Source organism: Dendrobates tinctorius, unplaced genomic scaffold (genome assembly GCF_039654945.1).
Source record: "Dendrobates tinctorius isolate UK_male_01 unplaced genomic scaffold, ASM3965494v1 ptg000016l, whole genome shotgun sequence".
NCBI lineage: Eukaryota > Metazoa > Chordata > Amphibia > Anura > Dendrobatidae > Dendrobates > Dendrobates tinctorius.
In genome coordinates this window covers 77598032-77624095 of record NW_027361684.1, presented here as the reverse complement: position 1 = coordinate 77624095, position 26064 = coordinate 77598032, and positions in this window count along the sequence as shown.

The window sequence follows — 26064 nt, the reverse complement described above, 5'->3', positions numbered from 1 at the left end:
CGCATCTATTCGGTTGCTGCCCACTCCACAGGTAGCTTTGAGCACGCTTTCACTTTACTCAGGACACGCGCACTGGCTCAGTGAGCAAGTTCAGTGCGGTGACTTTGACATTATAACTGGCCCACAATTTTTTTTCTCTCCTCACTTCTGCAGCATGGACCCAATGTGTGCTTTATCTGAGCAGGTGAGAAGCTTGACTCAGTCACTGCAGAAGCTTAGTTTGGAGCACCAAGCTCTGGCCCAGTCCCAACGGCGGGTTGAGGACTCAGTTCAGGGGGTATTTTCCGCTGGCTTCCAGCAGGTGGGGAATAGAGATGTCATTTTAGTCCCACCTGAATCCCCGGTTAAATTGCCAGATATATTTTCTGGTAACAAGGATGATTTCAGGGCATTTAAGGAGGGCTGTAAGCTTTTTTTTTCTTTGAGACCCCGCTCCTCTGGGGTTGAGAAACAGAGGGTGGGGGTGGTGATGTCCCTGCTTAGGGGGTCCCCACAAGCCTGGGCATTCTCGCTTTCCTCTTCTGCCCCTGAGAGAATGTCTGTGGATGCATTTTTTGAAGCCTTAGGGCTTATTTATGATGAGCCTGATAGAGTGCGGTTGGCTGAGGACAAAGTGATGAGTGTCTGTCAGGGGGAGCACTCGGCCGAATGGTTCTGTACTGAATTCAGACGTTGGGCAGCGGAAATTTCCTGGAGTGATGCCGCCCTGCGGGGGCTGTTCCACAGAGGCCTGTGTGAACGTCTGAAGGATGCTTTGGCACTTCATCCTCCGCCTAACTCCCTGGAGGATGCCATGGTCCAAGCGGTTTGCATGGATCGCAGGCTGCGGGCTAGAGGCATTATGCAACGGGAAACGCCCTTATTCTTCAGTGGAGATGAGACCCAGACTCTTCCTATGGCTATGGAGGTGAACGCTGTCACCTGTGAGGGAAAGGAAAGAAGACGCCGCCGGGAAAAGCAGTTGTGCTTCTATTGTGGGAAATCTGGACATTGGAAGAAGGACTGCCCCTCCTGTCCATCATCCTCCAAGATGGCGGGAAACGACTAGGTCTGGGTAGTAATCGAGGAGGCTATCCAGACCTTCAGGTACAATTTTCCTCATGTGCAAAAATGGTGCTGCAGGTGGAACTGGAACTTGGTTATGGTCCTGTTCAGACTACTGCTTTTATTGACTGCGGTTCGGCTGTGAACCTGATTGATACCAAGGTTATGACTCTTTATAAGATAGGGACAGTCAGGCTTCACGGTCCTGTTAAACTTGTGGCAATTGACTCATCTCCTCTTACCCAAGACGGTATCTGTTGCAGGTCTGAACTTTTTTCTCTAAAAGTGGGTTCCACTCATGTGGAGAAACTAAGTTGTCTGGTGGTAGATAACTTGCCTGCAGGACTGGTACTGGGGATGCCTTGGCTTCAACGCCATAATCCTACCATTGATTGGGTTACAGGGGAAATCACTCAATGGGGATGCAATAGTAAATGTGGTAACCGGGGACATCTTGTTAACGCTGTTAAATCAGTGTCTGTGTCGTCTGTCGATCTGGAAGGTATTCTGGAGTACCTAAAAGATTTCGAAGATGTTTTTTCCGAAAGTGAGGCTGAGGCGCTGCCACCACATAGACCCTATGATTGTGCCATTGATTTAGTACCCGGAGCCAAGTTACCTAAGGCTCGATTGTTCAATTTGTCTGGGCCTGAGCGCCAAGCCATGAAGGAGTACATAGCTGAGAGTCTCCGCAAAGGGCATATCAGGCCTTCTGTGTCACCTGTGGCAGCAGGGTTCTTCTTTGTGAAGAAAAAAGATGGTGGTTTGCGGCCGTGCCTCGACTTTCGGGAACTGAACAAGATAACGGTTAGGAACTCTTACCCACTTCCCCTCATCCCAGACTTATGTAACCAGATAGCTTGGTCCCAATGGTTCTCCAAGTTGGATCTCCGGGGGGCCTACAATCTGATAAGGGTTCGGGAAGGGGACGAGTGGAAAATGGCATTCCTCACATCAGAGGGACTCTTCAAGAACCTGGTAATGCCATTTGGGTTAACTAATGCACCCGCTATTTTCCAAAATTTCATCAATGTTGTGTTTTCTGATCTGATAGGCCATTTTGTTATTATTTATTTGGATGATATTTTGGTGTATTCCCCGGACAGTCAATCTCACTTGCAACATCTAAAGACTGTTCTCCAGAGACTCAGGGAGAACCAATTGTTCGCCAAACTGGAAAAATGTTCATTTTTTGTACAGGAGTTGTCTTTTTTGGGGTTGATTGTGTCCTGTGAGGGGTTTCGTATGGATCCTAAGAAGGTGCTGGCGATCGCTGACTGGGTTCAGCCTCGAGATCTCAAGGGGCTCCAGCGCTTCTTAGGATTTGCAAACTATTACCGGAGATTCATTAAAGGTTTCTCACAAGTGGTTAAACCACTCATGGATCTTACCCAGAAGGGAGCTGATGTAAAAAATTGGTCTGTACTCGCTAAGGAATCCTTCTCAGCAATTAAGAAATGTTTTATGTCTGCCCCGGTGTTGGTGCAACCTGACCCGTCCAAACCATTCATTGTGGAGGTGGATGCTTCTGAAGTGGGGGTGGGGGCTGTGCTGTCCCAGGGTCCGGCCACCCTTACCAATCTCAAACCCTGTGCCTTCTTCTCCAAGAAGTTCTCTTCAGCTGAGAAAAACTATGATGTAGGCAATAGAGAACTTCTTGCAGTCAAGCTGGCATTTGAGGAATGGAGGCACTTTTTGGAAGGGGCGGCTCACCCTATCACGGTTGTCACGGATCACAAAAATTTGGCATACCTTGAATCTGCTAAGAGGCTTACTCCTAGACAGGCCCGTTGGTCACTTTTTTTTTTCACGATTTCAGTTCTCAATTACTTTTCGACCAGGGTCCAAAAATGTTAAAGCGGATGCCCTGTCCAGAAGTTTTGATCCAGTGTCTCCCCCTGAGCCGCCGTCCTCCATTCTTCCCCCAGGGGTGGTAGTGGCGGGGGTCTCAACTGAGTTGGAACAAGAAATCCTAATGGCTCAGGCCCTAGCTCCGGCAACCAGGCCAAGCGATAAACTGTTTGTTCCAGATTCATTGCGGCCTAGACTTCTGCAGGAGTTTCATGATTCTAGGCTGAGTGCTCATCCAGGTATCACGGCCACTTGAGAGGCAGTAACCAGGGGTTTTTGGTGGCCTTCATTAAGGGCCGATGTCAAGGAATTTGTTTCTGCTTGTGGCATGTGTGCCCGTTCCAAAAGCTCGCATAACCGACCGGCTGGGGAACTTATATCTTTACCGGTTCCTGATAGGCCATGGACTCATCTTTCCATGGATTTTATTACCGGACTTCCACCTTCCAGGGGCAATACCGTGATCTGGGTGGTGGTGGACAGGTTTTCTAAACAGGCCCATTTCATTCCCTTGGCAGCATTACCTTCAGCAGAAACATTGTCAAGGTTGTTTGTGCAGCATGTGGTCCGATTGCATGGGGTACCCCTGAATGTTGTGTCTGACAGAGGTGTGCAGTTTGTGGCCAAATTTTGGAGGGCGTTCTGTATGAAATTGGGCATCTCACTCTCCTTCTCGTCGGCATATCACCCGGAGAACAATGGTCAGACGGAACGCACCAATCAATCCCTGGAACAAATTCTCAGGTGTCTGACCTCCACCAGACAGGAGGATTGGTGTGATGCGTTACCGTTGGCTGAATTTGCTTTTAACAACCGGGTGAGTCAGTCCACCAACATGTCCCCATTCTTGATTAACTATGGCTTTAATCCGCATTTTGGGGAGTTTTCTCGGGTGGATTCCGGTTGTCCAGGAGCAGAGGGGTCTGTTCAACGGTTAAAAAACCTCTGGGCTGAAGTCCGGCGTAATATCTCTCGGGCCCAGGGGAGATACAAATATTTTGCGGACAAAAAGAGAGCCTCGGGAGACATGTTTCAGGTGGGAGAGAAGGTTTGGCTCTCCACGCGTAACATCAACTTGAAGGTACCATCAGTTAAGTTGGGACCAAAGTTCATTGGTCCGTACGAGATTATGGAGATAGTCAACACTGTGGCATATAGGTTGCGTCTCCCCACCTCCTTAAAAATATCTAATGTGCTCCATAAGTCTCTGTTGAAACCAGCAGGATCTGTCAAAGAGAACTCTGAGACTGTTGTTCCTCCAGTGCTGGTGGAGGGTCAATTGGAGTATGAGGTCGGACATATTGTGGACTCTCGGCGGGTGCGCCGCTCTTTGCAGTACCTGGTCCACTGGAAGGGATATGGACCAGAAGAGCGCTCATGGGTCCCTGCTCATTCGGTACATGCGGATCGCCTGGTTCGGGCGTTCCATGCCAAGTACCCGGGGAAGCCTGGGGGTCCAGAGGCCCCCCGTTGAGAGGGGGGTACTGTCATGATCCCAATGCAGGTTTTTGAGCTGCACACCGGGGGTTAATGTCTGGAGCTCTGTGCAGGTTTTGACCTGCACACTTGGGGTTAATGATTGTGGCCTCTTTCTGGTTCTGGGAGAGCTTCGTAAACCTCTGGGTAGCTTCAATCCCTGCCAGTTATACTTTTGCCTTTGGTCTAGTGTGCTGACCCCCGTGTGCCTGTTTATTGCTATAGCTTGTCTATATGGTTCTGACCCGATTCTGTTTCCCGTTGTGAGTTTGCCTGTTGATTTTGTACTGCGTTATTATCTGTGTATGACCCATTGCCTGTGACCTGATTACTCTCTGCTCGCCCCTCTTGTACCTTGCAGCTATCTGTGTATGACTCATTGCCTGTGACCTGACCACTCTCTGCTCACCCCTCTGGTACCTTGCAGCTATCTCTGTGTGTGACTCATTGGCTACGTCCTGACTATTCTCCCTGTCTATGCCCCTTGGTAACTTTGTCTCACAGTTACTCTGCTAGGAATTGTCTTGCAGCTCCTAGCTCTGTGGAGTTTAAGCCACGCCTCTAGCAGTCACGTGCTTCAGGCCCGCAGCTCTGAAGTACGCATCTATTCGGTTGCTGCCCGCTCCACAGGTAGCTTTGAGCACGCTTTCGCTTTACTCAGGACACGCGCACTGGCTCAGTGAGCAAGTTCAGTGCGGTGTCTTTGACAATGACAAGTTTTGTTTCTACCAAACAATTCTGCTTTGTTTTCATCAGACCATATGGCATTCTCCCAATACTCTTCTGAATAATTTAAATGTTATCTAGCAAACTTCAGACAGGCCCAGACATGTACTGGCTTAAGCAGGGGGACACATCTGCCACTGCAGAATCTGAGTCACTGGTGGCGTAGTGTGTTACTATTGATAGCCTTTGTTATGGTGGTCTCAGCTCTATATAGGTCATTCACTAGGTCCATCCCATGTGGTTCTGGGATTTTTGCTCACCGTTCTTGTGATCATTTTAACCATACAAAGTGAGATCTTGCATGGAGCACCAGATCGAGGGAGATTATCATTGGTCTTGTATGTCTTCTATTTTCTTATTATTGCTCTCACAGCTGATTTCATCACACCAAGCTGCTTTCCTATTGCAGATTCATTCTTCCCAGCCTGTTGCATTGCTACCATTTTGTTTCTGGTGTCCTTTGACAGCTTTTTGCTCTTCACCATAGTGGAGTTTGGAGTGTGACTGTTTGAGGTTGTGGACAGGTGTCTTTTATACTGATAAGTTCAAACAGATGTAACTACTACAGGTAATGAGTGGAGGACAGATGAGCCTCTTAAAGAAGATGTTACAGGTCTGTGAGAGCCAGAAATCTTGCATGTTTTTAGGTGACCAAATAATTATTTTCCACCATAATTTTCAAAATAAATCTTGCCAAATCAGACAAGGTGATTTTCTGGATTTGTTTTCTCTTTTTGACTCTCATAGTTGTGGTCTACCTATGATGTCAATTACAGGCCTCTTTCATCGTTTAAAGTGGGAGAACTTGCAAAATTAGTGGCTGACTAAATACTTTTTTTCCCCACTGCAGCTCAGATTGAAATGGTTGAAAAGAATGCACATAAAGGGGAAAAGGAAAAGAAGAGACATAAAGGACCAAATGACAGACTGCAGGGTGTCACGCCGTGCTCACCTGGCGGCGGGACCTCGGCCCCGACGTCATCTCTTCCGGAGCCGTGGTCACTCCGGGGGTCCTGCCGGGTGCGCACGTGCACCTCTCGTAACTAGGTCCCTGTCTCCTTCATGTTATGTCTGTGCTTGTGTGCTTTTCTCAGTTCGGTCTCCAGGTCAGTCCTCTCTATGGTACTGGAGGACTTGACCCGGAAGCTCTCGTGATCATGTGCTATATCAGGCTATCTCTTCCTAGGGGAGGTGCCTGATTATTTTTGTGCTTCCTCGCTTGGTTTGCCGTGTCCCTGCCTGGCTGTGCGCTGTATTCGGGTCCCCTGCCTTGCACTCTGTTGTGCCTCTTGGCAAACGCTCTGAACCTGCACTCTGCCTTGTACTCGATTGTGCCTCCTGGCACACGCTCTGACCCTATGCTCTGTCTTGTACTTAGTTGTGCCTCCTGGCACACACTCTGATCCTGTGCTCTGTCTTATACTCAGTTGCACCTCCTGGCACACACTCGGACCCTGTGCCTTGTCTCATACTCAGTTGTGCCTCCTGGCACATGCTCTGATCCTGTACTCTGTCTCTTACTCAGTTGTGCCTCCTGGCACACGTTCCAATCCTGTACTCTGTCTCTTACTCAGTTGTGCCTCCTGGCACGCGTTCCAATCCTGCACTCTGTCTTATTCTCAGTTGTGCCCTCTGGCACACACCCTGCTCCTGTACTCTGTTACACCTCCTGGCACACCTCCTGCCTGACTCAGTGCTCTGACCTGCTCCTTGCACGCATCCTGCTTCACTCACACCCGGACGTACGAAGTCGCTGTATACCACGTGTTCCCGTGTCCACGCTTTACACATTCCTGCAGACACACTCACCCACTCGTGTTTCCTGTGAGCCGGCCGCCTGGTGCCAGCAGTCGTGGTATCTCACCCCCTGGGGCTTGCCCCTGACACTCCCTGTATAGGGGGTGGTCTTCACTAGGTCAGCTCGCCCTGGGAGGGTTGGTGCCACGACCCAGAGGGTCCACTCCAGGAGTCGTCACACAGGGACAGTGGGACATATGTACGGGAGATGAGTATTATTTTTATTTTACCACTTGGCTTGTGATTATTAATTATTGATCTGGAGAGACTAGACAGCATAACAAAGACAATCAATTTGCATGTAATACCTAAAAATCTAATTTTGCTGTAAAATTAGCACAATTTGGTAAATGGATTATCTCTACCCTGAAATTCATCACACAAAGGAGATAAATGATATACCACCCTTTTTTACAGACTAGTCTATAATAAAAGTCAAATGTTTATGGTTTTCTACAATGTGGAATTGAAATATGGCAGTGTGCATTAATGTTTAAGCGCTATTTTTCAGATTATAAGACACAATTTTTTCATACAAATTTGGAAGTAAAATAGGGGTGTGTCTTGTAATCCAAAGTGAGTCACAGAATGTAGTGTCGCTGCTTCAGTAGTCCAGCAGCAGCAGGAATGGACTCCGATCACCGGCACCAATACCTTCTGAGATCCCAGGCACCACATCATTACCTGATTCCTGCCGCCACTGGCCTCCTGAAGCAGTGACTCTGCCTCCTATGATCCTGCTCCGCCGCAGTCATCCACCAGGTAAATTAATTAAAAAGAAATTTCAGATGCACCACCATTTTATGCAAAAATATTTTCCTATTTTGCACCTTGACATGTATGGTCCGTTGCATTTTATAATCTACAAAATACGTTAATTAATTTATAAAACCTTGTTTCAGTCAAGTCAGTTTTATAAAATTCAGAAAGACCCAGTATTAGAGATGAGTAGAATGATCTATGGAAGATTGAATTTAAGAAAAATTTTGTTATGTTTTCATGTTCTCACTTCTCCCAAATGTTAAAACTTTGCAATTTGATTTGTAAAAAATTTTTTTTAAGGATTTGAAAAAATAAAGTTGGGGATAGCGCCGACTGTTATACATGTATTTTCTGGACAATTAGAGACTTTGCGGTATTGCAATTAAAATTTTCTTGGGAAAAGTCGACAAAGCTGCCAAATTTGAATTTCCAACAATTTGCTCATCCCTAACCAGTTTGTTTACTATTTCTTTGATAGAATAATAATAACATGTGCATTTCCTGAAGGAAGTTCAGATAGTGTTTTGAAATGGTGCCCGGGCTGCCCCTTTAAGAGAGACTTGCCTGCTGCCCCTGCAAGACTTTCAACTCAGGAAATGTTTTAACTATGGGTGCCTCTCAGGGGCCACTTTGGCCTGTGGGGCCCCTCAGGGTCTGATTTGGTGGACGAGGCCCCTTAGGGTCCAATTTGGTGGGTGGGGCCCCTCAGGCTGGTTTCACACTAGCTTTTTTGCGCTGTGTTTTTGCGCATACATGTGCATGCGTCCTTTTCCCCTATCTTTAACATGGGTGCGCATGGTCTAGCATTTGCAGGCATTCGCATGCGTTTTACGTGCGCATGCATTTTTTGTAGGGTGCGCCCAAGCGCTCCGGACACAACCTGTTGCATTTTTGGTCCATCTGACCTGTCTCAATAAAATGCATGCGCACAGAATGCGCACGAAATGCGCAAAAAAAACACATCACAGTCTATGGGAACGCAGATGTGCGCATGGATATGCGCGCGTCTGCGTTTAAAAATGCATGCGTTTAAGAGTAAAAATGGCTAAAAAATGGTTAAAACACATGCGCAAAAAAGCAGCAACCGCATACAAAAAGCGTGATGTGTTTTTTTGTATGCGTTTGCACTGCGCAAAAACGCAGTGCAAAAAAATGCTAGTGTGAAACTAGCCTCAGGGTCCGATTTTGTGGCCGGGGTCCCTCAGGGTCCGATTTTGTGGCCGGGGCCCCTCAGGGTCTGATTTTGTGGCTGGGGCCCCTCAGGGTCCGATTTGGTGGCCGGGGCCCCTCAGGGTCTGATTTGGTGGGCGGGGCCCCTCTGGGTCCGATTTGGTGGCCGGGGCCCCTCAGGGTCTGATATGGTGGGCGGGGCCCCTCAAGGTCCGATTTTGTGGCTGGGCCCCTCAAGGTCCGATTTGGTGGGCGGGGCCCCTCAGGGTCTAATTTGGTTGCACGGGGCCCCTCAGGTTCCGATTTTGTGGCCGGGGCCCCTCAGGGTCTGATTTGGTGGGCGGGGCCCCTCAGGGTCCAATTTGGTGGCCGGGGCCCCTCAGGGTCCGATTTTGTGGCTGGGGCCCCTCAGGGTCCGATTTGGTGGGCAGGGCCCCTCAGGGTCCGATTTGGTGGGGGCCACTCTGGGTCCGATTTGGTGGGCGGGGGCCACTCTGGGTCCGATTTGGTGGGCGGGGCCACTCTGGGTCTGATTTGGTGGGTGGGGCCACTCTGGGTCCGATTTGGTGGGCGGGGCTCCTCGGGGTCTGATTTGGTGGGCGGGGCCACTCTTGGTCCGATTTGGTGGGCGGGGCCACTCTGGGTCCGATTTGGTGGGCGGGGCCACTCTTGGTCCGATTTGGAGGCCAGGGTGGCTCAGCCTCCGATTAGTAGGCCAGGGTCGATCAGCCTCCGATTTGGAGGCCTGGGGGGCTTAGCCTCCAATTTTGAGGTCGGGGTCATTCAGCCTCCAATTTGGAGCCTGGGGTCACTCAGCTTTCGATTTGGCGCGCTGGCCCTTTAAGACTCATTTCGGTGCGCCGGCCCTTTTAGAATCACTTTGGCTCTCGACCCATTAAGAGCCAGTTTGGCTCACTGGGCTTCTAAATACACTTTGGCGCACATTCTCTCTCAGGGGCATACGTCATGTGATGAAGCTAGATTTGCATTTGTGCTGTGGGTTTTGCTTTAAGAGCTGAAATTATCTGGCAGAAACTGTGTCCTGCTGGGGTCATGTAAAGTTCGTAGGCGTTGGCATAGTAACTGGGTCTGCCTGCGCATATCAATGAGCTTAACTGCCATTTGAATCGCCTCAGGGCATGTTTTCCCTGTGGCAACATTTTCCCATTGAAATGCATTGAGACAGTGCATTCCAATGACGGGAAAACAAAATTTCAAACGCAAATTGCGCAAAAACTACAAATCCGATTGACACGAAAAATACTTAGCACACCACTCACGGACGCTGGCTTCGAAACGACACCTCAACAGAGTCTGTGCGTGTAGCGGTTAGCGCGGCATTAATTGTGGAAATCAACTGAATAAGAATAAGTTAGCAGCGTTCGGATTACATGATAGTGGTTTTTTCAAACCCTCTATAATAAGAAATGTATTCATTATCTTGAGCTTACATTAATTGTAGTCCATGTGAAAATATCCAAATTTTAATATTCCATTTCAAGACTTATAACAACAAAGTTCTCTGCTGATGGATTTTGCAGGAAAAGGAACATTGCACATAAAATGTCTGTGAAATCATTACACCAGTCCTGTCACTTACTTTTTCATACTTAGATGGCTTCAAAACTGAATTATTGTCTTTTCTGTGAAACACAAATATGTGTGTCAAGACATTGCGCATGATATTTGATATTGTTATTACATTTTATAGGTTTAATAGGCAAAAGGGACTTTTGTAGGCAAAACCTGTCTTATTTATAACATAAAAAGGTTTACTCTAGGGACCTTGTGACAAATAAATCTGTACGCTTAGAAATATGATTATCTTACAAACCTCCCTTTCCGTGTTTAAGTAGCCATCTGGGGCCTCACAAGAATGGTCATGCTGTAGAGAAGTGTCATATTATTTCAGCCTTACAGAGGTTTTCTCTAATCGAGTAAGTAATCGTCTGCCTGCTTTTGATTTGTTCAACACATGACATGGTAACTTAGAGAGTGATTACTCTATATTGCTGCTTGGTAGCACAAATAAAGCACAAAATCAGTGATGTTTTGCTTAATTAAAAATGATTTGTTTGTCCTTACCAAATATATTACGTCTTATTGCAACTACATGTTGAAAAACATAGCGTCGCAGTTTATTGTAATGTGAAAGTTATGCTGAAAAAACTTGGAATGTTCTAAAACAACACACTTTTTAGGCAGCTCAATAACAAATGTAGTTCAGCCCCGGTCATCCTTTACCCCACAAACCTCTCCACATGGTTTACATTTAAGTGTCAACTGTCAGCTGCTAATTTTCTCAAATTAAATCTGATCAGAAAGGAAGTAAAATGATAGGTTAATTGACGTGAAGTTTTCTGATGTTTTCAACGATTTATCCAAATTTTTTCAAGCACTCTACAAAAACTATCATATGGGAGCCCAACTAACTTTGTTTTTATGTTCTTAAATTAGTCTAATTTTCTTTGCAATTAATTTGTATCAAGTTCTGTACATCCGATGCTATAAAATTACATGAAAACACATTTACAATTAGTTAGAATGTGTTCTGTTTTCTATAACTGTCGCTATGTTTAGAATGTTTGTAGTGACTTTACAGTTTGTGCTGCTTTAATGATGATGACGATGTATTGGAAAATATTCTGATGAAGCCTCTGTTTAGCCTTTACTTAATGACATGAAATAAATATAGAAGATTATGGACTATCCATTTAATTCACTTCTGGTAAATGTTCATAATATCAAGGTGAACAATAAATGTTCATAAATTAACAAATAATAAGAAGCACAGTAATTAGGCAATTTTACATTGGCTTTATTGAGTTCTTCATTATCAGGCAACATGAAGAACAGTATGCTTTCTAGACAAAAAATCTTGTCACTAAGTGTTGCTCCTACTTGTACAAGACCATCATCATTTAAGAAATAGGAGCTTTAATTGTGAAATCATTATATTAACAATCTGAAGTCATTAGTTAATAGAGTTTAGTAAAAGCATTTTCAATACCCTGGTCCAATGCCTTCTTTGCTTAGTAGGTCCTACAATTTCTTTAAGTTGTGACAAGATGAATGCGCTGGGTCTTCTAATCATAGGATATGCTAGGATGACAGCAGGTAGCGGAAGCATAGGGCTGTTTTCCAGCATCATTGGACTACCAATAAGACCTATGCACCAGGGTCCTGGAGACCTTTTTCTATCAAGTCTATTAAATAGGGGTATTTGCTCAGGGCAATAGATAACAGCAATATGTGGAGGATTCTGCTTCATCTGCCACATATTTACATAGATATTTCTTCTTTCTAATGTAGGGTAGCTAATGCAAAATTTGTCAACATACAGTTTATGTAATGGTTTTCCTACTTCATATTAGTATGTGCACATTGTAGATTCAGACTGAAAATAGTAAAAAAAAAACATATAGAAACAAGGAGCAAAGAAACGTGTGAAGGATACCAGACTGTGTTAAACCTTAAATTCTTTAAAGTACCACCTTTGATTGTGATGATATTTTCAAGCCCTTGGAAATCTCTCAAGCAGCTCCATCACATAGTTACCTGCAATGGCTTTCCATGAACATTTATGCCTTTTCAATCAAAAGTTCACTTGTGAAATCACCATCAAGTGTGTTTTGAAGAGGCAGTGTTGACACATAGTTACACGTTATGATTGAGTCACCGCAGGAGGCAAAAACAGAAATGCAAGCTAAGTCCAGAAAGCCAGAGAGGTTGGCAGCTATCGGATTGCAGACCCCTGAACCTATCAACACAACTAGCAGTAGCCGTGGGGGGTTCCTACGATGCCCTAGACCCCTCGATCACAGCCGGAGGACTAGATAGCCTAAAGACAGAAAGGGAAATCTAAACTGCCCCAGAGCAGACCCCAAAGCAAAAGGCAGCCCCCACATATAATGACGGTGAAGAAAGAAGAAAGAACACAACACAGACAGAAAGATAGACTGAGCAAAGACGGGGCCCAAGCTAACTAGATAGGAAAGGACAGGAAGGCTGCTGTCTGCAATCCGTGAAAAACCCTATGAAAATAAGAGCCAACAGACTGACAGTGAAAAAGGCCCTGAAGACGCTAGGCTTCAAAAAGACTATGTCAGTACTCAGGAATATTCTGAAGACAGAGCAACAGGCAAAAGGAGATTCAGCTCACCCCAGCAGGGAATGGCAGAATCCAGAAAAGCAAGGCAAAAAACAAAACACAAATGCAAAAAGGCAAAGCAGCAAACTTAGCTTTAGAGGAGCAGGAATCAGACTGGTGTCCTAGAAGTCCACAGAGAAATCACCAGCAGGGCAGAAGGGCGTCGGCAGCCTTATGTCCAGTCAGTGACTCCACTCAGCCAGTCATCATCATTAGGCTCAGGTGCCTGATAATCAGGCTCACTACCTCCCCTCACCAGAATAGGGAGTTCACCAGACCTCAGTGACGAAGGGGAAAATGAACTCACAACAGTTACATATACGCGTAGTGCTGTTCTAAGTCAGAATATTGCAAAAAATACTAAGTTGAATAAACAAAAATGGTAGTCCATCATTAATTTAAGATATAAAAGTTAATCAAGCAAGAAAATTGCTAGAAACTTGAATTCTTTTTCAAGTACAGTCATGAAAACCATCAAGCACAATTATGAAAATATTCGTAAAGAGGGCTATCCTGGAAATGATGATCAAGAATTTAACACTGTTGCAGTGGATAAGTTCATGAATGATAGCAGTCTCAGAAACCAAAAATTGCCATTAAGTCAGAGGAAAGCATTCTTAAATGATACACAAGCATCAATTAGCAGACACACCTCAATAACTGTCCAGAGGAGACTGAAAGAAGCAGGCGTTTATTATCTACTTGCTGCTAATAAGCCTCTATTAAAAACCACAATCAATAAGAAGAAACTTATTTAGGCCAAGCAACAAAATGACTGGATATTAGATAGACAGAAATCTGTTCTGTTGGGTAAAGAGACATAATTTGAAATTGTTGGTACTAACTGTCATGTCTTTGTGTAAAGCAGAAAAGATAACTGGATGGTTTCTATATGTAAAGCATGGAGAAAGAGGCTTGATAGTGAAGGGGGGGTGCTTTGCTCTTGACATTGTTGGTAATTTATTCCAAATCCAAGACATACCCAGCATTCCTACTACAGTATTCTACAATGACATGAAATCTCATCTAGTTTTCATTTAGAGGGACCATCATTTGTGTTGCAACAGGACAATGACCCAAACCACACCTGAAGGCTATGTGAGGGTTATGTAAGTGTTATGTGACTAAGAAAGAGAAAGATAGATTGCTGCATAAGATGATGTGACTTCTACCACTACCCAACCTCAAACCAATTTCGAAAGTTTAGGATAAGTTGTATCACAGAGCGAAGGCAAAGCCACCATAAGCTCTGGTAAGCCATTCCAGGTGAAACCTGATGAAGGCACTTGAGAGTATGCAAAGTGTATGTAAAGAGCTGTTGTCAGAGTAAAGGGGGGTACATTGATAAATGTAAGGATTAACATATATTCTAGTCTGTGTCACGTGTTTCTTTTATTCTTGATCCACATATGTTAGTTCATGTTTTTGCTGTCTTTAGTCTGAATCTACAATATGCACGTTACAATTAGAAGAGGGGAAATTATTGCATGAATAGGCATGTACAAATTTTTCACTGATACTGTACATATTATGTAAAACATAGACTGTAGCAACATCGCATTTAATCTGAATTATCCAGACATCATTTCAATAAGCCCACGGACATGAGCTAGAGTTCATGTGAGAATAACTATTGACCCTTATTGTAATTGAATTAATGTTTAATGTCTGCCATTTGTTGACTGGCTGCTGACTACCTATTTTACCTGTCCTATCCCAGCCCTTGTATTGTTCTACTATGTTTGGGAAACAAAGGCACAATGTTTGAATGTTTGTTAATATGTTGACCCACTGATGCTCTGCAATATGAAGGTCATTCTGTGCATGTTGTTTGAACACTCCAACAGTGTGGGATGGCGTTCTTCCACCTTCACCCAAGCCTGTGGTGGAATGACTGAATGAGAAGTTGTGACCTATAAAAAGGAGGATCTACCTGTGTTTAGAGAGACTCTACATTCAGGTTGGGACAATCAAGTCACCTGGCCTCGTACATCAATGGCCTGTCAGCTTTTTAAGCTTGATGATACCTGCTCACTGTGGGGGCCTGCCAAAAAAGGGTAGTCACTGGTGGGGGTACTCGGCCTTGGAAACAACTCTATTCCCAGCATATCAGCGGAAGGGTGAGTTTCTGTATTTTGCACAAACAAGAAGTATTCAGCTCACCCCTCTTCACTCCTGATCACACCTCCGACGCACGGAAACACCCTGACCCGGGTGTATAGTGCATGCACAACATAAAGAAGGATTTTTCCAGTGTCTCCAGGAGATAAAATAATAATTGCTTTATTGAGAATATAAAATCTTCATACCATCAGGTAAAAACGACATAAAGAGGCGTATGGAGGGGAGCAATTTACTACGCGTTTCACCCTGAAAGGGCTTAATCATGGAATGCGTAAGAAAGGTCTCCAAGCAAATATTTAAACATCAAGAAAACAGGTGAACCAATTAGATGAAAAACACACCCATTCATTTAGCATGAAAAAAACAAAAAAAAAAAAAACAAATTTAAATCAACTGTGCAAAGGATGGAGACCAAAACACAAAAAAAATTTGTAATAACAAAAAAGATGAGAGGTATGTTTAAATATTTGCTTGGAGACCTTTCTTACACATTCCATGATTAAGCCCTTTCAGGGTGAAACGCGTAGGAAATTGCTCCCCTCCATACGCCTCTTTATGTCATTTTTACCTGATGGTATGAAGATTTTATATTCTCAATAAAGCAATTATTATTTTATCTCCTGGAGACGCTGGAAAAATCCTTCTTTCTGTATTTTGCACCATCTTTGGTATTTGCTGGGACTGTTCTTTATGCTATTCTGTGTTGGTGGTTCAATAAATTATTGCCACACTGTTTTACCCTCACTCTGTGTTGTCTGAGTAGTGCTCTGCCCAAAGAGAGAGAGAGTAGGTGTTCAGTGGTATGAGCCTTGGTCCATGCAGTCTTTCTAAAGACAGCTGGGCCAGTGGACGAGAACACCCACTAACCCTGTATCTCTACATAGACCTAGAACCTTTTTAATTGAAATTCTTCTGCAAGAAGTAGAACCAGGTTAATTAGCATTGCCAACTAACATTTCCAAAGCTCCATTATCATCTGTGCCTAGCAATGCAATATATATAATATGTATATATATAGTCTAACAAAAGATGCCACTTGAACACTATAAAGCCACTATAAAGCCCCAATTGTACTTCCAATTGAGTGCTCTTTCAAGGAGTTTAACAAACACAAATATCATATTTAAGTAGATTGTCACAGTGCAATCCTTTCTTGATAATTCTGAGGACGTGCCTCCACAAAGCATTTTGCATTGTTATTGCATTATACACTGCATTTAAAATCAAGAATTGCATTTCCCAAATTTCAACAGGTAGAAAGACAAAGTAATTAGAAGAGTTAGGGGTACTTCACACATAGCGAGATTGTTAGCGGGATCGCTGAAACGTCACAGGTTTTGTGACGCAACAGCGACCTTGCCAGCGATCTCGCCATGTGTGACACATAGCGGCTTCTGGCCCCCCGCTGCGCTATCACTGATCGTGCTCGAATGTCCTAGGCCATTTTTTGATCGTTGGTGTCCCGCTGGCCAGCATGCATCGCTGTGTTTGATGCCATAACAACGATGAGCAATCTCGTTGGTGACTCAGAACTCACGCCTATCGAGGTCTGAGTCGTCAGAATAGCTGCTGTGTGACAAGGTCCCAACGACCGCCGAGGTCATTATAAGGATCGCCGTATCATTGCTGCATCGTTGAGTAGATCTGCCTGTTTGACAGCTTACTAGTGACTATGTAGAGACGTACCAGCGATGCTTACCAGTTTGTATCATTGTCGGGATCGCTGGAGCCTTTGCTATGTGTAACGGTACCCTTACACATGTTTTGACTGTGTTGATCCAGTGCAGATCCTTTATAGATAATGTCAGTGTTAAAATGTGACTGTTATTTGAAAACACAAGAGGCAGATACTATGTTAGGGTTGGTGGATTGCACTAAATAAAAAATAAAATAAAGTGCATTTGCAACCAGAGGGTCCACCGTGCAGAGATGTATAACTGCTGCTTGTGTGAACAATATTGGAATGAAGCAGCAAGCTTTCACCTTAATCAGTCTGTGTTAACTCCACACAGTGTGAACAAAATGCAGAATATCCAGCTCTGTAAATTTCAGAGAGAGGTAGTGTAGAACGGTTGAGCTTGCTCTGTAACTGAACTGTGCTAACGGCACACTAGAACGAAACAGATGCTAAGTCAAAAGAAACAACTCAAATGACGCTAGGTACAAAACCCTGTTGACTTCACAGAGAAGTACCGCACATAGGTTGAGCTTGCTCTGTAACTGAACTGTGCTAACTGCACACATGAATGAGGCAGATGATAAGCCAAACATAATTACACATAAGAAGCTCAGACTCAGAATGTAGACAAATACACACACATGCAGAGTGGTAGAACCGAACCTAAATGAAACTAGCATGACCGCATGCACCGCTAAGAGCCTTTTAAACCCAAAGCTCCACCCAAAACACTCACGCCCAGCCAGACCAATCCAGAGCTGCCACATCACCAGAGCAGCTAACGTTCGATCACCAATGAGAAGACGCCACATTACAGACATGCTCAGACTCCAGAGCGCAAGGCTGCACCTCTAAGTCACTATGTTACTTCATATCAACATATAGATTGCTATAAGCCCTCATATTGCACCATGCCTAAGTTTTAGATAAGCCAGTATAGCCATAAATTCAAACTTAGCTTAATGCTGGTTATAGCTTCACATCGCCTCGCCTTGACGCTTTTCCCTCCCACAATAGGAGTTCCTCAGGAGGCACATGATAAACCCTTCATACTCTCACAGAGCATCAGATGTGGTGCCTGGTTGCAGGTATACCTGAAAGGGAAACGCATGCGTTGATATGAAGTAAGGCGATATGAAGCTATAATCAGTATTAAGTTAAGTTCCAATTTGTGTCTATATGGCTGATTTATAACATGGGCATGGTGCAATATAGGGGCATATAGCAATGGTTATGCTGATATATTTTGCATGTCTATGGGGATAAATACGTTTCCAATTTGGATACAATATGTGTTAATAGACACCCCTAGATGTACTGTTCCCGATATGCATTCAGATTACTATCAAGGGATACTATTGTGATAAGGAGATTTAATTCCATGTGATATATGCTCCTTTTTTATAAAAAATTCAAGAGCCTCTATATACATACATGTGATAGCCCTCAAGTATTTGCCTATGAGATTTCGGAGGATTTTGGTAAGCAGTCCATTTTTTAACCCCTATATATCTTAGTGTCCCTGTTCTTTCTCCCAATGTGAATAATCTATATAGAAGGGAGATATTAGGGCTATTAAGGGACAGCCGATGCGGAGCGGGGGCACCAGTACAAATTAGTGTGAAAAAGCTCCGCTGGCAGGTACGGACTGCTATAAATAGGGAACCTATGTAGGACATTTCACTCCTCCTCTTTTTGCCAATAAGTAAATATTTTTTCCTTGGTTACTGGTTGTACCCTCTCTCTCTCTCTCTCTCTCTCTCTATATATATATATATATATATATATATATATATATATAAGTTTTGGTGGTCTGGGATAATTGAGGTTTATTGATATTATACTACATATATTGGACTGTTTTAAACTGACCTGGTAGTATTTATTGATTGATTATTTTGTACTCATCCTGAGAAATAGCACAAAACAGGGTGAGTAGGGACAGCCACCATGGAGCGGGGGCGCCAATTGCGTTTCAAGAGGGTGCCATCCTCCGCTGTCAGGTAGGGGCCAGTACAGGGCCTATTAGGGACACGTAGGCCACTGTTTCCCTATCCTGTTTTCTCTCCAAAACGTTCAGTGGTTTGGAGTTATTCTGATCAGCACTAAATTGCTTGGTTCTTTTTGATGTATTGTGGTTTTATAACAATTAATAAAGTATATTAGTTTTAAATTAGTTTTTTGTTTAGGAGCCGTTGCACAACTAATTTTCTTTGAAATGATTCTTGAAGGGCCAGCAATCACCAAACTAATATCTTGAGCCTGAGCAAGATGCTGGGACTGATGTCTGTGCTGAGCAGCACCTGCAGTGGCCAGACCTGAATGGGAGACCACAGTACCACATAATGCTTGATATCTATCCCGTGCAGTGGGAGAATACTGATGCCTAACATGCTATTTACCAAAATCTGACAAACAATGCAGTAAAATTATTTAAGTAACCTGAGTTGTATATTTATCATTTAATTTAATCCAAGCATTTTTGAGGAAAATAATGCAAAAATGTAATTGGTTTTAACAGTGTTTTAACACTGGTTTTAACAAACACAGGTTTTAACAAACATTTCTAGAATTCGACCTTTTCTTACTTTTGACTCTGCAAAAACTCTTACTGTTTCTCTTATTCATTCTCGTCTCGACTATTGTAACTCTCTTCTAATCGGTCTCCCTCTTACAAAACTCTCCCCTCTCCAATCTGTCTTGAATGCTGCAGCCAGGATCATATTCCTCACCAATCGTTACACCGATGCCTCTACCTTGTGCCAGTCATTACACTGGCTACCCATCCACTCCAGAATTCAGTATAAACTTATTACCCTCACCCACAAAGCCCTCCATGGCTCAGCACCACCCTACATCTCCTCCCTTGTTTCAGTATACCACCCTACCCGCGCCCTCCGTTCTGCTGATGACCTGAGGTTAGTATCCTCAATAGTCAGAACCTCCCACTCCCGTCTCCAAGACTTTACACGTGCCGCGCCAATTCTTTGGAATGCACTTCCCAGGTCAATACGATTAGTCCCCAGTCCCCACAATTTTAAGCGTGTCCTGAAAACGCATTTATTCAGACTGGCCTATCGCCTCAACACATTAACCTAACCTATCCCTGTGTGGCAGAGCCAAAAATTTTACCATAACCAGGTTCCCAGCATCATGTTCCCACATGCTTTATGCATCCATTAGCCCTCTGTGTCTGTACTGTTACACACTTAACATTATGGCTGGTCCATACAATCAGGGCAACTGTTACCACCCACCTTTCGTGTCTACCTCTTTCCTCATAGACTGTAAGCTTGCGAGCAGGGCCCTCACTCCTCTTGGTATTTGTTATAATCTACTGTATGTGATTATTGTTATGGTGTAATGTCTATTGTCTGTACAAATCCCCTCTGAAATGTAAAGTGCTGCGGAATATGTCGGCGCTATAAAAATAAAATTTATTATTATTAACAGTGCAGGCTTGGTCTGTTTTGTTTAGTAATGACAGTCAAACCAGCTCATGGTAATTAAAAGAATAATCTGATCACAGCAAATTGATGACCAATGTTCTAACTTACCTGTCCCAGATCCATTGTTGGATTTTGCTTCCTTCATCTATGGCTGCATCCCTCTGTTCCAGTCCATGCTGGATTACTGTGTTATTTTGACAAACCCCATTGATGTCTTCACCCAAAGCCCTTTAACCCCTTTCTGCCATATGACGTACTATCCCGTCCATGTGCCCTGGGACTTAATTCCCAGGGACGGGATAGTACATCATAGCGATCAGCGGCGCCCACATGGTGAGCGCCGCTGATCGCGGCCGGGTGTCAGACAGCTGACACCCGGCATCATGTGTCAGGGGCGGTCACGGACTGCCCCCGACACATTAACCCCTAACACACCACGATCAAACATGATCGCGGTGTACCGGGGGTTAAAGGAAGCATCGACAGGGAGGGGGCTCCCTCTGTGCTTCCCTGTGACCCCCGCAGCAGCGCGATGTGCAGCGCTGCTGCGGGGGTCTCCCTCCCTGCATGTCCCCCGATTCAATATGGAGACGGGGACCTTCAGGGGCCTGCAGGGAGCTGGCTTCCTCACTGCCCCGGAGAGCGCAGGCATGAGGAAGCCTGCAGCAGTGCCTGTGACAGATCGCTGATCTGACACAGCGATCTGTGATATGACAGATCAGCGATCTGTCACATGACAGTTATGTCCCCCCCTGGGACATTGCAATAAAGTTAAAAAAAAGTATAAAAATAATTTATAAAAAATCGGTAAATAAATAAAAAAAAAAAAATTCCCTAATAAAATCATTTTTTGGAAATTAAAAAAAAACAATAAAAGTACACATATTTGGTATCGCCGCATCCATAACGACCCGCCCTATAAAACTGTCCCATTAGTTAACCCCTTTAGCGAACCCCTTAAAAAATAAAAAACAAAACAAAAAATAAAGCTTTATCATCATAACGGCGAACAAAAAGTGCAATAACGTGCGATCAAAAAGACGCATATAAATAACCATGGTACCACTGAAAACATCATCTTGTCCCACAAAAAACGAGCCGCCATACAGCGTCATCAGCGAAAAAATAAAAAAGTTATAGCTCACAGAATAAAGCGATGTAAAAATAATTATTTTTCATATAAAATTGTTTTCAATGCCTAAAAGCGCCAAAATATAAAAAACGACATAAATGAGGTATCGCTGTAACCGTACTGACCGAAAGAATAAAACTGCCTTATCAATTTTAACGCACACGGAATGGTGTAAACGCACCCCCCAAAAGAAATTCTTGAAATGCTGGTTTTTGTTCATTCTGCGTCCCAAAAATCAGAATAAAAAGCGATCAAAAAAGTCATGTGTCCGAAAATGGTACCAGTAAAAACGTCAACTCGTCCCGCAAAAAATAAGACCTCATATGACTCGGTGGGTCAGAATATGGAAAAATTATAGCTCTCAAAATGTGGTGATGCAAAAAATACTTTTACAATAAAAAGCATCTTTTAGCGTACGACAGCTGCCAAAAATAAAAACCCACTATAAATAGTAAGTCAAACCCCCCGTTATCACCCCCTTAGTTAGAGAAAAATAATAAAATTAAAAAAAGTATTTATTTCCATTTTCCCATTAGGGCTAGGGTTAGGGCTAGGGTTAGGGTTAGGGCTAGGGTTAGGGCTGATATTAGTGTTAGGGGTGTATTGGGGTTAGGGTTGGAGTTAGGATTGTGGGGTTTCCACTGTTTGGGCACATCAGGTGCTCTTCAAACGAAACATGGTGTCTGATCTCAATTCCAGCCAATTCTGCGCTGAAAAAGTCAAACGTTGCTCCTGCCCTTCCAAGCTCTGCCATGTGCCCAAACAGTGTTTTTCCCCCATATATGGGGTTTGAGCCTACTCAGGACAAATTGCAAAACAACTTTTTGGGTCCAATTTCTCCTGTTACCCTTAGGAAAATAAATAATTGGGGGCAAAAATATCATTTTTGTGCAAAAAAAATATGATTTTTTTATTTTCACACCCGGGCTTTATAAACTTCTGTGAAGCACTTGGGGGTTCAAAGTGCTCACCACACATCTAGATAAATTCCATAGGGGGGTCCAGTTTCCAAAATGGGGTCACTTGTGGGGGGTTTATACTGTTTAGGTACATCAGGGGCTCTCCAAAGGCAACATGACACCCGCAGACCATTCCATCAAAGTCTGCATTCCAAAACGTCACTACTTCCCTTCCGAGCCCTGACGTGTGCCCATACAGTAGTTTTCTCCCACATATGGGGTATCAGCGTACTCAGGACAAATTGGACAACAACTTTTGGGGTCCAATTTCTCCTGTTACCTTTGGGAAAATAAAAAAATTGGGGACTAAAAGATCATGTTTGTGGAAAAAATATGATTTTTTTATTTTCACGCCCGGGCGTTATAAACTTCTGTAAAACCCTTGGGGGTTCAAAGTGCTCACCACACATCTAGATAAGTTCCTTGGGGGGTCTAGCTTCCAAAATGGTGTCATTTGTGGGGGGTTTCCACTGTTTAGGCACATTAGAGGCTTTCCAAACGTGGCACGGTGTCCAATCCTAATTCCAGCCAAAAAGTCAAATGGCGCTGTTTCCCTTCCGAGCTCTGCCATGCGCCCAAATAGTGGTTTACCCCCACATATGGGGTATCAGCGTACTCAGGACAAATTGCACAATAACTTTTGCATCCTGTTACCCTTGGAAAAATAAAAATTGAGGGTGTAAATATCATTTTTGTAGAAAAAATATGATTTTTTAATTGTACAGCTGTACGTTATAAACTTCTGTGAAGCCCTTGGGGGTTCAAAGTTCTCACCACACATCTAGATAAGTTCCTTGGGGGTCTAGTTTCCAAAATGGTGTCATTTGTGGGGGGTTTCCACTGTTTTGGTACATCAGGGGCTTTCCAAAAGCGACATGGTGTCCAATCTCAATTCCAGCCAAAAAAGTCAAATGGCGCTGCTTCCCTTCCAAGCTCTACCATGCGCCCAATTAGTCGTTTACACCCACATATGGGGTATCAGAGTACTCAGGACAAATTGCTCAATAACTTTTAGGGTCCTGTTACCCTTGGGAAAAAAATTGGTGGTGAAAAGATCGTTTTTGTGGAAAAAATATATTTTTTTTAATTGTACGGCTGTATGTTATAAACTTCTGTGAAGCCCTTGTGGGTTCAAAGTTCTCACCACATATCTAGATAAGTTCCTTGGGGGGGTCTAGTTTCCAAAATGGGGTTACTTGTTGGGGGTTTCCACTGTTTAGGTACATCAGGGGCTCTCTAAACGTGACATGGCGTCCGATCTGAAGTCAAGACAATTTTGTATTGAAAAAGTCCAACGTTGCTCCTTCCCTTCTGAGCTCTGCCATGCGCGGAAACAGTGGTTCCCCCCACATATCAGGTATCAGCGTACTCATGACAAATTGCACAATAACTTTTGCAGTCCAATTTCTCCTGTTATCTTGGTAAAATAAAAAAATTGGACCTGTAATAATTTTTTTGTGAAAAAAAGTTAAATGTTCATTTTTTTTTAAACATTCAAAAAATTCCTGTGATGCACCTGAAGGGTTAATAAACTTCTTGAATATGGTTTTGAGCACCTTGAGGGGTGCAGTTTTTAGAATGGTGCCACTTTTGGGTATTTTCTATCATATAGACCCCTCAAAGTGGCTTCAAATGTGATGTGGTCCGTAAAAATAAAATGGTGTAAAAATGAGATATCGCTGGTCAAATTTTAACCATTATAATTTCCTAGCAAAAAAAATGTTGGTTCCAAAATTGTGCTGATGTAAAGTAAACATATGTGAAATGTTATTTATTAATTTTTTTGTGCCATATCTCTGTGATTTATGGGTATAAAAATTCAAATTTGAAAAATTGCGAAATTTTCAAAATTTTCGCCAAAATTTCCATTTTTTCACAAATAAGCGCAAGTTATTTGAATTAAATTTTACCACTTACATGAAGTACAATATGTCACTAGAAAACATTGTCAGAATCACTGGGATCCATGGAAGCAGTTCAGAGTTATTACCTCATAAACGGACAGTGGTCAGAATGGTAAAAATTGGCCCCGTCATGAACATGCAAACCACCCTTGAGGGTTAAGGGGTTAAGATTGGCTCAGGTATCCATGTGGGCTTGATTAATTATAAAGCATGTTTTCTGAGCTTCTACTTGGTTCTAGGAGTTTGCTTTTCTTTCCATATGGCTCAGCGCTAGCAAGATGTATAACTATGACCTCTGCTACACCTGACATATACAGTACTACCAGTGCTATTTTGAAACTCAGTCCAGCTTGACAAGGTGTAGTCCACTTCTACAGTTTAATTTTGTAATCAAGTTTCCCGATTACCAATTTCTTACTTTCATTCTCTCCACTGTTCACACCTCAGTCTCAGCAATCAAGGAATATGTCTCTGGAAGCAAGTATACAGTTTGCCAAAATATTACCGCTATTTATGTGTGAACAACATTTTGCAAGCATGCAAATACTTTACTGCTATCCTGTGATTAACAATTTCTTGATTGCATTGCTATTACCCATAAATTTGCAAGCAAGTTACCAGCTTGCATATAGATTTTCTGCTCTTGAATCTTTACATATTATTCTGCATAGTTTAGTATTTCCTGATTTGCTTTTTGTCTGCTATCTTGCATATTCCATTGTCCTGGTCCTTGCTGATCAATATACTGTCAAGCAAGACCGACTCAGCTGCAAAATTGCATTCAGCCTGTTTTGTTAACTCATACCTATGGCTTGGATAATCCACCTTACCATAAGAACTTCTAACATACCCACAGGATAATTTATGAATATCAGGTCATGAGGGTCCGACACTCGCTACTGCCACTGATCAGCTGTTATTTGCTCTCATAACCGCTAGATGCAGCCAATTTAATTGAGGATGTAAAGCTCAACTTCATTCAATTTTAAGTGATGCTAAATACTGCCTATTTTCCTATCTTAAATGTTTACATCCATAGGAAATAATGGCTGATCGTTGAGGGCTCTGGGTGTTGGACCCCCCACTAATCTCATATTTATTACTTATCTTTTGTATAGTTTATCAATATGCTGTGACCAGACCATTAGTCTTTTAGTTTAAGTGAGTCAGGCAGGATTAAGTATATGATTAAATAATTTCAGTTAAATGTATATCTTTATTTGGTAATCAGATCATTCAACTTCTGAACTGATCCACCCTGCATGTATTTCACTCCATTCAATGTTAGCAAGCAACCTGAATGGTGCAACTCCCCACCTCTGCTGGCTGTCTTTTCTGCTGCAATATATCCTATTGGTAACCATTTTATTCAACTCCTTTGCTATAATTCATCTGTTACATTGTTCTCAGTACTTACTGTTGTATATCCATGGGGGAATTCACTGTAGATCTTATCATGGGAGAGGTGCTATAGCACAGAGATGGAATCAGAATTAGCATCTTTGATCATTTTCACACCAGGATATGTTGAGCAGCTGTTGCAAATTTACAACAAACAGCTCCCACACTCCCTCTGTCTTGTCCCTGTTTTGGGGCCTATAAATTTAGAAACATTCTAAGGGGTACACGCATGTGTGGGGTCGCACGCATTCAGCAAAGCATCACATTAGCTAAGCATCAAGCAAAAGGCAGTTATTCCAAGGCAGTTAGTCAGGGGAGGAGTCAGGTAACCCACACTTTGCACTCCCTTTTATCCATGTGCTTTTTTTCTATCGTCCTGTGTTCCCTTGCTATCCACATTCACCGCCCCATCCCCTCTCCATCACGACTCATACACATCAG